The 14,230-nt window shown below is 41.6% G+C and overlaps 1 protein-coding gene and 1 long non-coding RNA gene across 4 annotated transcripts in view; one reads left to right on the forward strand and one right to left on the reverse strand.

The window, feature by feature from the left end:
* LOC122549117 overlaps positions 1 to 11,457 on the reverse strand; it is a 13,777-nt gene extending 2,320 nt beyond the window's left edge. Inside the window, exons 1-3 of one of the 2 annotated variants that reach the window (XR_006311422.1) lie at positions 11,191 to 11,457; positions 6,358 to 6,474; positions 6,137 to 6,222 (exon numbers count right to left, since the gene is read on the reverse strand). This is a non-coding gene — a long non-coding RNA (uncharacterized LOC122549117). Of the gene's footprint in view, positions 1 to 6,136; positions 6,223 to 6,357; positions 6,845 to 11,190 lie in introns of those variants that run through there. The other variant, XR_006311421.1, reaches the window with a different exon arrangement.
* The window catches only part of zfpm2a (zinc finger protein, FOG family member 2a), a 939,997-nt gene that overhangs the window by 813,073 nt on the left and 112,694 nt on the right, over positions 1 to 14,230 (forward strand). The window lies entirely within an intron of this gene.

Raw genomic sequence — 14,230 nt, forward strand, 5'->3', positions numbered from 1 at the left:
CCACTACAGCGGATAGCTGAAACTGACAACCGGAAGCGGCAGGGGCAGGCCACTATAAATGCCGGAGGAAACACCACAGAAGCGCTTCACAGGAGGCTCCCAAGCACTGAGGATGTCACCTAGACAGGGGACGAAACGTTTGCAACAAAAATTTCCAGCTCGGCGAACAGAACCACAACAACGAGCACCCGAGCTACAAATCTTCACCCAAACTTTGAGAGGAAGTAGTGGAGGTGGGTACAATTGCAACATTTAAAAGGCATCTGAATAGGTATAAGCATAGAAAGAGTTTAGAGGGATAGGGGCCAAATGCTGGAAAATAGGACTAGATCAACTGGATTGTCTGGTCGGTGTGGATGAGTTAGGACCGAACGGCCAGTTTCTCTGCTGTATGATTATAGAACTCTTTGACAATGATATAGTCAATAGACTGGGTGTGCACAGAGACAACAAAAAGGAATAACATACTTGACTTCATCCTTACCCATCTGCCAGCTGCAGATGTGTCTATCTATGACCGTATCCCACAGACCTTCTAGACACGAAGTCCTGGCTTCACACTGTGAATAACAACCATTGTGTTGTCTAGCACTATTATTGTGCTAAAAGTGACAGACTTCAAATAGCTCTAGCAACTCAATACTAGGTATCCATGAGGGTCTGTGGGCCATCAGCAGCAGAATTGTACTCTCGCACAATTGTAACCTCACGGCCCAGCATATCCCCATCAACCATTACCAACAAGCCAGTGGATCAATCCTAGTTCAATGGAAAGTGCAGGATGGCATGCCAGAAACAGCATCAGGCATACCTGAAGATGAGATGTCAACCTGGTGAAGCCACCAAACAGGACTACCTGCATGCCAAACAGCATAAGCAGCAAATGATTTACAGAATTAAGCAATCCCACAATGAACAGATCAGATCCAAGCTCTGTAGTCCTGCCACATCCAATCATGAATGGTGGTGGATGATTAAACAACTCACTGGTGGAAGAGGCTCCACAAGTATCCCCATCCTCAATGATGGAAGAGCCCAGCATATGAATACAAAAGATAAGGCTGAAGCTTTCACAGCAATCTTCAACCAAAAGCGCTGAGTAGACGTTCCATCTCTGTCTCCTCCAGTGGTTTCCAGCATTACAGATATCAGTCGTCAGCCAATTCAATTCACTTCATGTGATATCAAGAAATGGTTGGAGACCCTGCTTACTGCAAAGTCTACGGGCCCTGACAACATTCCGGAAGTCGTAATCAAGACTTGTGCACTAGAACGTGCCGCTCCCCTAGTCAAGCTCTTCCAGTAAAGTTACAACACTGGTATCCATCCGACAATGTGGAAAATTTGTTCAAGTATGTCCTGTATATAAAAGCAGGACAAACCAAACCCAGCCAATTATCACAGCAGGTCAGGCAGCATCAAAGAAGCAGGCGAATCGACGTTTCGGGCATAAGCCCTTCTTCAGGAACAGCTGCAGAAGAAGGGCTTATGCCCGAAACGTCGATTCTCCTGCTCCTTTGATGCTGCCTGACCTGCTGCTCTTTTCCAGCAACACATTTTTCAGCTCTGATCTCCAGCATCTGCAGTCCTCACTTTCTGCCAGCCAATTATCACCCCATCAGTCTGATCTCAGTCATTAGTAAAGTAATGGAAGATGTCATCAACAGTGCTATCAAACAACACCTGCTCAGCAATAACCTACTCGGTGACACCCAGTTTGGGAATTTTTTTTAAGATTCCCTACAGTATGGAAACAGGCCCTTCCAGCCAGCAGGTCCACACTGACCCCCCGAAGAGTAACTCACCCAGACCCATTCCCCTACCCTATATATGACTCTGAATAATGCACCTAATGCTATGGCCAAGGTAGTATAGCCAATTTACCTGACCTACATGTCTAGATTGTGGAAGGAAACCAGAGCACCCAGAGGAAACCTACACAGACACAGGGAAAATGTGCTACCTCCACACACAGTCACCCGAGATGGGAATCGAACCTGGGTGCTGTGAGGCAGCAGTGCTAACCTCTGAGCCACCATGCCACCCTCTTATGCCACCCTCTGACAGGACCACTCAGCTCCTGATCTCATTACAGCTTTGGTTCAAACCTGGACAAAAGAGCTGAATTACAGTGGTGAGATGAGTGATAACCCTTGACATCAAAGCTGCTTTTAACAGACTGTGGCAGCAAGAAGTCGAGAGTGTGTGGTGCTGGAAAAACACAGCAGGTCATGCAGCATCCAAGGAGCAGGAGAATCGACGTTCTGGGCAGGAGCCCTTCATTAGGAATCTGTGGCAGCAAGACCCCTGGCAAAACTGGAATCAATGGGAATCCAGGGACAAACTCGATGGTGATAGAGTTGTGTTACACCTGATACAAAGATAGGTTTTTGGAGGTCAGGCATTGCATTTCCAGGAAATGTCTTCAGAAGTTCCTCAGAGTAGTGTCCTAGGCCCAACTATCTTCAGCTGCTTCATCAATGACCTTCTCTATATCAGGGGAAGTGGGGATATTTGCCAATGATTACACTATATTCAGCAGCTTTCGTGACTCATCAGTTACTGAAGCAGACCAAGTCCAAATGAAACAAGACCTGGGCAATATTTAGTCTTGTGCTGACAAGTGATAAGTAACATTTGCGCCAAACAAATGCCAGGCTATGACCATCACCAATAAGAGACAATCTAACCACTGTCCCTTGAGAATCAATGGTGTTACTATCACTGAATCCCCCACTGTCAACATTCTGGAGGTTATCATTGACCAGAAACTCAACTGGACCCACCACATAAACACAATGACTACAAGAGCAGGTCAGCGGCTAGGAATACTGTTGCAATCAACACACCTCCTAACTCCCTGTCTGCCATCTCCAAGGCAACAGTCTGGATGAATGCAGCCCAGCAACACTCAGGAAATTTGATACCATCCAGGATAAAGCAGCCCACTTGATTGGCACTACATCCACAAGCATCTACTCTCTCCACCAGCGATGCTCAGTTGCTGCAGTATGTGCAGGATACACTGCAGAAATTCACCAAAGATCCTCAGACAAACCTTCCAAACTCGTGACCACTTCCATCTAGAAGAACAAGGCTGCAGATATATGGGAACACCTACAAGCCACTCACCATCCTGATTTGGGAATATATCAGTGTTCCTTTACTGTTGCTGAGTCAAATCCTGGAATTCCCTCCCTAATGGCATTGTGGGTCAACTCACAGCAGGTGGACTGCAGCGGTTCAAGGAAGCAGCTCACCACCACCTTCTCAAGGGCAACTAGGGTTGGGTAATAAACACTGGCCAGATCCCACATCCCACAAATTAATAAAAACCCGATGAAGCCACCAAACAGGATGACTTAACAGCATAAACAGCAAGTGGTAGACAGAGCTAAGTGATCCCAAAACCAACAGCTACCATATTTCCTGTGTGAACCCCAGGAAAATCACAAAGAAGCTTCAAAGAGAGAGAGACTTCAGAAGGCAGGATCTAATTACCTCCTCTCAGTAAGAAAACATCTGCTTGGGTTATATTCTAGAATGGGGACATGGGTCAACAGACATGTTTGTGTTTCAGCTACACATAAATTGGTGTTAAATGCCAACTGTAACCCCTGTTGAGTATGTGTTGAGTATCTGTGCAGTATAAACCTTCTAGATGCAGGGCTTATGCCTGAAATGTCAACTTGCCTGCTTCTCAGATGCTGCCTGACCTGTTGTGCTTTTCCAGTGCCACCCTTTTTCGATCCTAACTCTCCAGCATCTGCAGTCCTCACTTATCCTATGTTAGTGGATGAGTAAAGTTCACATCTCAAGTGCAGACATTAAACAGTTGTGCATTGCAAGATAAAAGGAAAATTTATATCTTATTCTGAGTAGTGCAAGTCAGGCATCATTGAAAGGAAATAAGACAAAAGAATTTCAGGTAACCGACAAAATCAAAAATCTCAAAATAAACTGTTCATCTACTAATGCCAATGTTACCAGTATCACCCAATGTAATGGCTACAAACTTCCATTGTCTACTCTTCATGGGACTCAGACACTATTCCAAATATCGCTTTTGAACTTTTTTTTTTGACTCATCCTTTGTTTTTAATCTGCATGTATATGCATTGCGTCAGTCATAACTAATAAACTCATCCTTTTTGTTAACTCAAAAAACCTGGTTAAATCAACTCCCTTTAAAACATAAATTCAATTTGTCCATAAGTTGGACATCCACAAGGAAGGGATCCTTTTCAAATTAATATTATTGTGGCCAATCAAGGGGAGTGTAAATAAAGATTTTTACTGGAGGCTTGACAATTTTGTGTATTCCGTCTACAATAAATTGGGAACTTTGCCTGAGGTCTGGTTGTAAAAGCCCTTCCGAAGAAGGGCTCATGCCCGAAACGTTGATTCTCCTGCTCCTTGGATGCTGCCTGACCTGTTGTGCTTTTCCAGCAACACATTTTCAGCTCTGATCTCCAACATCTGCAGTCCTTACTTTCTCCTTGTAAAAGTATCCTCCAGGATACTGGCTGCCTTTGTCAGAACTGGACATACATTCAGAGTACAATGAATTCAGTCTTACAGAATAGCAATGAATCAATCATTCTTGACCAGTCAACACTGGCTTAGATCTTCACTCTAGTTTCCAAAGTATTTGGATGGGCAGCCTCGATGAACTGAGTAGCTTCATTCTGCACTGTAGGGATTCTATTATAGATGGTGTTAACATTCAGAAAGGAAGATTAAAATATCTTTAACATTGGTTTAGAGGAGATATGAGGAAAAGGTAGAAATCTGGGTCGTTGATGCAGGAAACATCACAACCTTTAATAAGTAGGTGAATGAGTACCTGAAATGTCATAAAATTCAAGGCTCATGGCCAAGCGCTGGAAAGTGAGATCAGTAGAGAGGTGAGAGGATTTTTTTGTCAGCGCAGAATCAGTAAGCCAAAGGGCCTCCTTTGTGTGATCCAATGACTCAAAAATATGGTAATATATCTGCACTGGACAAAATGAATCAGGAAATAGCATATATCATACAGGCAATGAAGACAAGTCTGGCAGCATCAGTTGAGAGAAAGTAGTGTTAACGTTTCAGCTCTTCTACAGAACCAAAGTTAACCTGAAATGTTAACTGTGATTTTTTTTCTCCACAGTTCCTGCCAGACCTACTGAGATTTTCCAGAAATTTCTATTTGTGTTGCTGATTTCGAGCATTTGCAGTTTTTTTTAGTGAAACTGATTGAGCTCTTTTGAAGCCTCTAATGGACAGCTAACATGTCATAAGACAATTTTTGACAAGGTTTTGATCTCATTGAGGTTGCCTCAATCAGGGCAAAGTTCATTGTATGGATCTATTTTAGCACTCTCTAACCTCATCACTTTGTGAATGTGCGAATAATATAAAAATAATGAATGAAGCATGTACAAAAAGAAAGTGAGTAAAATAGACTAATCAGGCCATCAAGTCTGCAGCATTCAAATCTAATGCGTGATTAATTTATGGTAAGCATTCCTCTAAATCACTTCCATTTCTTATTGTAAGCACATTATGCTTGCTTCTTTAAATATCCTGAAAAAATCCAGCTCCATTAAACTTCTTTCTGAGTTGTTGTAAATGTCAGCAAAAAGACTTTTTCTGATTTTTGTTTGATCAAAGCTTTTACATTTGATATTTGTATCCATGTGTCCTTCAATTGTTTCTCAAGTTTTAAGGTTTGCTTAATCATTTTCAAGTCCTCATGGGGATGGGCACAGGATTTTGTGTTCGGAGAAAGTGGGGACTGCAGGTGCTGGAGATCAGAGTCCAGAGTGTGGATAAGCACAGCAGGTCAGGCTGCATCCACGGAGCAGGAGAATCGGCATTTCTGATTAAAAGATTTTGCCCGAAACGTCGATTCTCCTGCTTCTCGGATGCTGCCTGACCTGCTGTGCTTTTCCAGCACCACAATCTCAACACAGGATTTCATGTTGCCAGTTGGCATACTGGTTCACCAGCCTCCATCCTCTTTTCTGGTAACAATGTTCTATGTTCTATATTCTAAGATCCAGGGAGATCATGGCTCCCAAACCTCAAGTGACGATAACTGAATCAGTGAAAATGAGCAGGCCTTGGAGGCAGTAGAGAATGGTGCACCTACCTTAAAGGAAGGTCCTGATATTCAAAACAGATTAAGAGGCTTTCTTTGCACAGCCTCAGCTTCAGACAATCCAGGGATCCCATCTTCTGACAGTCATTTAATCAATGAAAGAATTAACAACAAACAAGTTAAGAAAATTCCCTTCTGGTGGTCCTTCTGTTTAAAATTCTAAAATTTAACATTGGGCACTTCCATTTTGGGGTAGCTTCTCTCTCCCTTACCTTAAATGGCAACCCATTTCTTCTCCTGAATGGCCCTCCAGCTTCAAGGAGTATCGGCCCAACTTGTTCCTTTTAGAGTGAAATGTAGGAGCAACAAGCTCGGGGAACTATAGATATCTAGGAATATTCAAGATTTTATAAAAAGGAAGAGAGAGAGATGTATAACGGGCACAAAGGCAGCAAAACAATGCAGGTGGTACAGTAGTATATAAAATGCAAGGGGGACTCAAGAAAACAATGAGAAGATCAAAGAGAAAATGCTGAAATTTGAGAAAATGCTGTTGAACAAAATTGATACCTGAAGCAAAGAGGTATTGAAGCAATGAGGTGATCAAAGAGAAAATGCTGCAATATGAGAAAACACTAGTGGATAAGATTGATAGCTGAAGGTATTGAAGATTCCACCAGACTGAAAAGCAGACAAATCCCCATGAATTCCATATAATAGAACCCCTACAGTGTGGAAACAGGTCACTCAGCCCAAAGAGTCCACGCCAACCCTCTGAAGAGTATCCCAACCAGGACCATCCCTTACTCTATCCCTGTAACCCTGTACTTCGCATGGCTAACCCTTCTAACCTACACTTCCCAGAACATTAGTAATTTAGTATGGCCAATCCACGTAACTTGCACATCTTTGGACTGTGGGAGGAAACCAAAGCAGCCGGTGGAATCCCACTCAGACACGGGGAAAACATACAAATTCCACACAGAGTGTCACCCGAAGGTGGAATCACATCTGGGTCCCTGGTGCTTTGAGTCAGCAGTAATTTCCTCCCTTCATATTCCACAATGGGATATGAAGGGAGGAAATTACAGGGATCCTGGCCCAAATTTTCAAATCATCTCTGGCCAAAGGGGAGGTGATATAGGACTGCAGGATAGTCATTTTAGTTTACAAAAATAGTGATAGAGATAGACCAGGGAACCATAGACCAATGAGTCAAGCATCAGGGTAGAAACATAATTGGAGAGATTAGTGAAAGAGAAAATTAATCTCCATTTAGAGAGGCAAGGTTTGATTGGGTAGTCAGCATAATTATTTCAGAGGGTGAACATGTCTGAAAAAAAATCTAGAGCAAGCTTTTGAGGAGGAAACCAAGTATTTGGTTGATGTTGTTTACATGGATTTCAACAAGGCCTTTAGCAAGGTCCCACATGGGAAACTGATAAGGTAAGAGCTCATGGGATCCAGAGTAACTTGGTAATTTGGATCCAAAGTTGGTTTAGTGGTAGGACACAGAAGGAGGTGGTAGAAAGCTGTTTGTGTGACAGGGGCCTGGTGTGCAGTGCATACCACAGGGATCTATGTTAAGTCCCCTTACTGTTTGTGATATTCATAAATGTGGATGAGAATGGGGCATTGGGGGGAGGTGTTACATAGAACATAGAACAATACAGTACAGTACAGGCCCTTCACCCCTTGATGTAGTGCCAACCTTTCATCCTACTCTAAAATCAAACTAACTTCCATACCCTTCCTTTTACTATCATCCATGTGTCTATCCAAGAGTGGCTAAAATGTCCCGAATGTATCTGACTCTGCTACCACTGCTGGCAGTGCATTCCATGCACCCACCACTCTCTGCGTAAAGCACCAACCTCTCCCCTGAACCTTCCTCTAATCACCTTAAAATTATGTCCCCTGTGATGGCCATTTCTGCCCTGGGAAAAAGTCTCTGACTATTCACTCTATCTGTGACCTTGTACGCCTCTATCAAGTCAGCTCTCACACTTCTTTGCTCCACTGAGAAAAGCCCAAACTCCCTCAACCTTTCTTCATAAGACATGCCCTCCATCATCCTGGTAAGTGCCCTCTGCACCCTCACTAAAGCTTCCACATGCTTCCTATAATAAGGCAACCAGAACCGAACACAATATTCCAAGTGTGGTCGAACCAGGGCTCTGTAGAGCTGCTGCATAACTTCACGGCTGTTAAACTCAATCTCCCTGCTGATGAAAGCCAACACACCATACACCTTTTTAACAACCCTATCAACATGGATGGCAACTTTGAGGGATCTATGGACATGGACCCCAAGATAAATATGTTTGCAGATGACAGAAGATCAGCCATATGGTTGACAGTGAGGAGGAAAGTGTTTGGTTACAGGAGAATATAAATGGATTGGTTGTATTTGCAAATCATTGGCAGGTGGAATTTAACTCTGGTAAGTGTGAGGTGATGCATTTTGACATATACCCTTCTAAACCTTCCCTATTCATTTAACCATCCAGATAACTTTCAAATATTGTAATTGTACCCACTTTGTCTGGCAGCTTGTTCTATACGTGCACCACCATTTGCATGAAGAAGTTGCCCCTCAAGTCTCTTTTAAATCTTTTCCCTCTCACATTAAACCTACGCCCTCTAGTTTTGGACTCCGCTACCCTGGGAAAAGGATGTTGGCTATTCACCTTATCCAGCCCCATCATGATTTTATAAACCTCTTCAAAGTCACCCCTCTGCCTGGGACACTCAAGGGGAAAAAAGCCCCAGACTATTCATCCTCTCCTTACAGCTCAAACCCTCCAATCACAGCAACATCCTTGCAAATCGTTTCTGCATCCTTTCAAGTTTAACAACATCCTTCCTATAGAAGGACAACCAGAATTTTACGTAGTATTCTAAAAGTGGCCTCACCAATGTTCTGCACAGCTGCAACATGACATCCCAACTCCTATATTCAAAGGCTAAAACCAAATGCCTTCTTCATCACCCTGCGACTTCACTTTCAACTGACTGTGCACCTGCACCCCTCGGTTTCTTTGTTCTGCAACACTCCCCAAGGCCCTGACATTAACTAGGGCGGCACGGTGGCACAGTGGTTAGCACTGCTGCCTCACAGCACCGGAGACCTGGGTTCAATTCCCGCATCAGGCGACTGACTGTGTGGAGTTTGCACGTTCTCCCCGTGTCTGCGTGGGTTTCCTCCGGGTGCTCCCGTTTCCTCCCACAGTCCAAAAATGTGCAGGTCAGGTGAATTGGCCATGCTAAATTGCCCGTAGTGTTAGGTAAGGGGTAAATGTAGGGGTATGGGTGGGTTGCGTTTGGCGGGGCGATGTGGACTTGTTGGGCCGAAGGGCCTGTTTCCACACTGTAAGTAATCTAATCTATATAAGTCCAGCCTCGGTTTGCAGTCTAAGGATTGCCATTGAACTGAAGCTTAACTGGATCAATTATATATGTATTGTGGATCCAGGAATAGCTCAGAAGCTGGATATTCTGTGTTCTGTAACTCGCCTCCTGACTCCCCCAAGCCTTTCCAGCAGTGGGCATCTACAAGGTATAAATCAGGAGTATAATGGAGTATTGCCTACTTGGCTGGATGAGCATAGCTCCAACAATAATCAATAAGCTTGACAGCATCTTGAACAAAGCAGTCTGCTTGACTGGCACTCCCTCTGGAACTGGTACATTGGAGTTAAGTGCATATTACGTATGTGCACTACATTGATTCTTAGACAGCACCTTTCAAGAACCCAAAGTTTACTACTTGGAAGAACATGAGCAGCAGGCAGATGGGAACATTACATTTACAAAATTGGTCTTCAAATCATACATTATCCATTTTCATAAATGTCTTTCATAAACATCCTGTAATCTCTCTCTAACAGCACAGAGGGTGCATTTCCACCTCACAGACTAATTGCTGCAGTTCTTGAATATTATCAATACATTCTCTGGAAAATTTGGAGTGAGCAATAAGTGCTGCCCTTGGCAACAAACCACAACCTGAGAATGAGCAAAAAAAATTCTGTCTGTACATAACGTGACTCATTCCCACGTGAATTTACTGGAGGATTGTGGAGCATAGAGGTTTAGGTGACAAAGCTGGACAAATGTTTAAAGTATCAGTGGTGTTTGCAGACAGCAATGGTAATTCCATTGGATGAAAAATTGTTATGGATAAAGACAAGGATTGGCCGAAAATTAAAGTTCATAAGTGAGGCAAGGCTGATTTTAATAAGATCAGAAATGATTTGGCCACAGTGGAGTGGGAGGTAAATTTGTTTCAGAACAGTGTGATGCATTCAAGAAGGAAATATGGAAAATACAGGGTAACGTTCCAATAAAGAAAATAGGTTGGACTGTCAAATCCTATGATCTCTGGATATTGAGGGATACACATCATTGAATTAAGAGAGAAAAGAAGACTTTTGGCAGATACCAAGGGCTCAAAGCAGCAGAAGCCCTGGAGGAGAATAGAATGTGCGAGAAGAAACTTTTAAAAAGGAAATGAAGACCAATAAAAGCATATGAGAAAGGATACTTGCAGGTAAAATAATGGAGAAACCTAAGTTGTTTCACAGGTACATTAAAGACAAAAGGATAATGAGGGAAAGAATATGGCCCATTCAGGACCACAGTAGGGTCCATTCAGGGCCAGTGCATTGAAGTAACATTTAAGAAATATTTAGATGTGCACCTATGATGCCAAGCTATACAAGGTTATGGACCAAGTGCTGGAAAATGGAATTAAAATCATTAGGTGGTGGTTTTTGACTGGCACAAACATGATGGGCTGAAGGGCCTTTTTCCATCCTGTAGATCTCTATCATTGTATGACTTAAGATGGAAGCAAGTTATACTCAATCTCAAGGGAGTGCCTAAGTAGGAAAACAATTTTGTATACTATCATACGTTCTTTTTCATCTAATTGAGATTCATTCTGATGTGATCAGAACTTAAATTTGATGCATAATGTCATTTAGTATGTGCACTTATGTTAATTGATGCCTCAGTCTGGTATTATTAAAAACTTTAATATTCACAACTTTAGGTTGCTAATGTAGATTAACATTGTGAAAAATGTTACTATGAGGACTTACTATGAGGATAATACTCAATATGACCAGATGAAATTCGTAGTATCATTAGATGTAATTGAATCACCCATCTTCCAACAAGGTAAATCTACAAACATAAAAGATGGTTAACGTCCTGCTGAGATAATAGGTGATATGCAAGTTAGATTTTAATACCTGTTTGCAAGGTTGGCTTCATCTACTGCAGTTTTGTTCAATTACTTTTGATTCTTAGGAAGGATTTTGAAATCCCTTTGAAAGTTTGACTGCTATCAATTGTCTCTCTCAGGTCATTGAGTGAATTGTGCAATGTCTGTTGCAAGGCATTTAGGTGTAGACTATTCAGCCCATTACATTTTCCCATAAACTAAAGAAAGAATGGATTTTTTTGGTCAAGTGACCTTATTATATGCTTTCAATGTTGTAAGAATTTAACACCACCTTGCTTATGTACTGACTCAGAAGAGTATATAGTAGAAAGGAGATGCATCAGAATGGGGGACCTCACGTGTTGTGGGGAATGTTCAAAAATTCGAGGTGCATTTCTCCAAAAAACACGTTACTTTTAGAAAAGTAGCCGTCAATGTGCACAAGATTTTGTTTCCAGCACATTGATTGGCTATTGTCATTCTACTTACTTGAAGACAATGGGATAAACATGAAAAAACGGAATAATTGGAGAGATAGGGTATTACTAGAAACTGAATAATGAACCACTAAAGCATTATAAATGGATTCGTTATTATGAGAGACGAATGATTTCTGGTGGAGTAGAATTCTTGGTTCGGGTTGGATATCTGTCTATCTGATGTTGACCCGTATCTTGAAATGAAAATGATTCTGTGACATATGTGTTGTACTGTACAGGATATACACCAGCAAACCACTGCACTTTAATTTCACAGTGCTTGGTATTAACTCAAATTTCTCAATGCGCTGCCAAGCATTTTCTCCTACATCACAGCACCCTTCAAACTCACAACTGTAATCAGCAAGCTGCAGTTTGCAATAGTAAGAAAGCAAAACTTTTTTTCTCTGTGAAAAATTGCTAACCAGTATATGATGAATGAGATAATAAATAGGTGCAAAACTGTTCAGTGCTGTTATCTAGTTTTACTTCATGAACTACACAAGGTTCACTCCTCTGATTTCTGATGTCATCTGAACCGTTCTGCATTGTTTGCAGTCTTGTTCTCTCTGTTAGACTTAATTTCTGCTAAACCAGAAAAATGCATCACAAGCAGTACTTTCAGCCTTACAGTACGTCCACACACAATTCAATTCAAACTGGAAAGCACAACTGCGGCTGTGGATAGACATATTTTGAACGCAACTTAAACATCTTGCGGCTGTGGAACTTGGGGTTCCTGCTGTCTGCGCTACTCACGTTCTGAGAAGTTCTGATCTGTCGTTTAGTAAACAAGAAACTGGATCATAAAATAAATTCAGTCAAACTATTGTTACATCTCAGTATTGAAAAACCTAAAGTGGGGGAAAAAATCCATGTAGGTGGAAGGGGCAGAGATTAAGATCGGAATAAACCAATTATATCACATAGTGGTTGTAGATTCACCTACCGGGGTTGGAGTTAAAACAGCATAATCTTGTATTAAGGCAAATGCACTTACAATATATCCTGCTGAAAAAAAGCTCTCATTCTGCACCCCTCCCAAAAAATTAGAACTGACAAGATTAAAACTAAAAGGCAAACTCACCATGAAATAAACTAGCAAGGTCAAAGTCATCACTTTTCTATGCAGCTCAGATTGATAAGGTTCCCTGGCAGCAATGCTAAGTATAATCTTGATTATGGTTTCATTGATATTACAAATGACTAAGAATGTTTAGAATGCAAGGATTAATCAGTGCAATGTACCCACGGATTTCTCTGGTATGTGTGGGCTTCTGCTTGATAAAAAAGATTCCATTGTGCTGTCAAATTCTGAACAAGAAACAGATTTCAAAGTAGTTACAGTGTGTAAAGTACTTAAAATGCAGTAATTGGCTGATAGAAACCGCATTAAGACATTCCTACTTAGGTCATCCCAGGAATTCTTTAATGTTCCTCCAGTATAACATGATAGACATATTTTGAATGCAAAGCTGTGAAGTAGAACGTATTTTAAATATTGACTGAATAGACAATGTAATAACCGGTAATGGATTGCTTAAATCAGAAAAAAAGTATACTTTCACATTCCCATATATAGTTTATAATTTTTTTTTGCACACTGTTTTCTTGTAACAGATTTTGAAAGGAAGCTCTATTTCATACCAAGTTTCTCCAGTGTACGAATTATTTTGCCACGTTCATTGTTCTTTTTGATTGTATACACCATTTAAGCTGTCTCAGTTTTCTTTTATCAAAATATACGTTTGTTTTCTGCAATGCAGCCCGTAGATCTAAGGTGACCTTCCGCCTTTTTTGATATCTTTATCCTACCTATTAGTCACCCATATCAGATCCGTAGTTACAGTACATACCAAACCAGTCCACATCTGTTAACAGCCAATATGTAACAGGTGAGAATACTGTGTCCATTAGCTTCAGTGCAGATTGATCTGTCCTGAATATTTTCACAGAGGTGTCACTTGCTGCTGCCAAGAGTTTCCTCTTTAAATTGTGCAGTGATTCATGTTAGTGGTAGTGTCTGTTTTTGTCGTGCGAGCAAAGGGATAAACATTTCTTAGGCTTCTTTGTGAAGCAAAATCAGAAATATTTTATCAAGCCAGTTGATGCTTCTAGAAGAAATTTAAGCACGTCTTTGAAAAGTGACCAGAGAAATATTCAGGAACGTATCTGCAGTGTCATTGCACATTGTGGCATACATTTGTTTGCTTTGACTCAGCGGGAGCACTCTTACCAGAAGGTCGATTCAAACCCCACTCCAGAGATTTCAGCAAGTCGTCCCGGCTGATTCTCCAATGCAGTGTTAAACTGCCAGACATGCTGTCTTTCAGATGTGGTCTTAAACCAAGATCCCATCTGTTGTTCCTTGCGGATATGAAAGATCCCATGGCACTGTTTAAAGAGCAAGGGATTACTCCCGATGTCGTGGCCGAT

This window comes from Chiloscyllium plagiosum, chromosome 4 (genome assembly GCF_004010195.1).
Source record: "Chiloscyllium plagiosum isolate BGI_BamShark_2017 chromosome 4, ASM401019v2, whole genome shotgun sequence".
NCBI lineage: Eukaryota > Metazoa > Chordata > Chondrichthyes > Orectolobiformes > Hemiscylliidae > Chiloscyllium > Chiloscyllium plagiosum.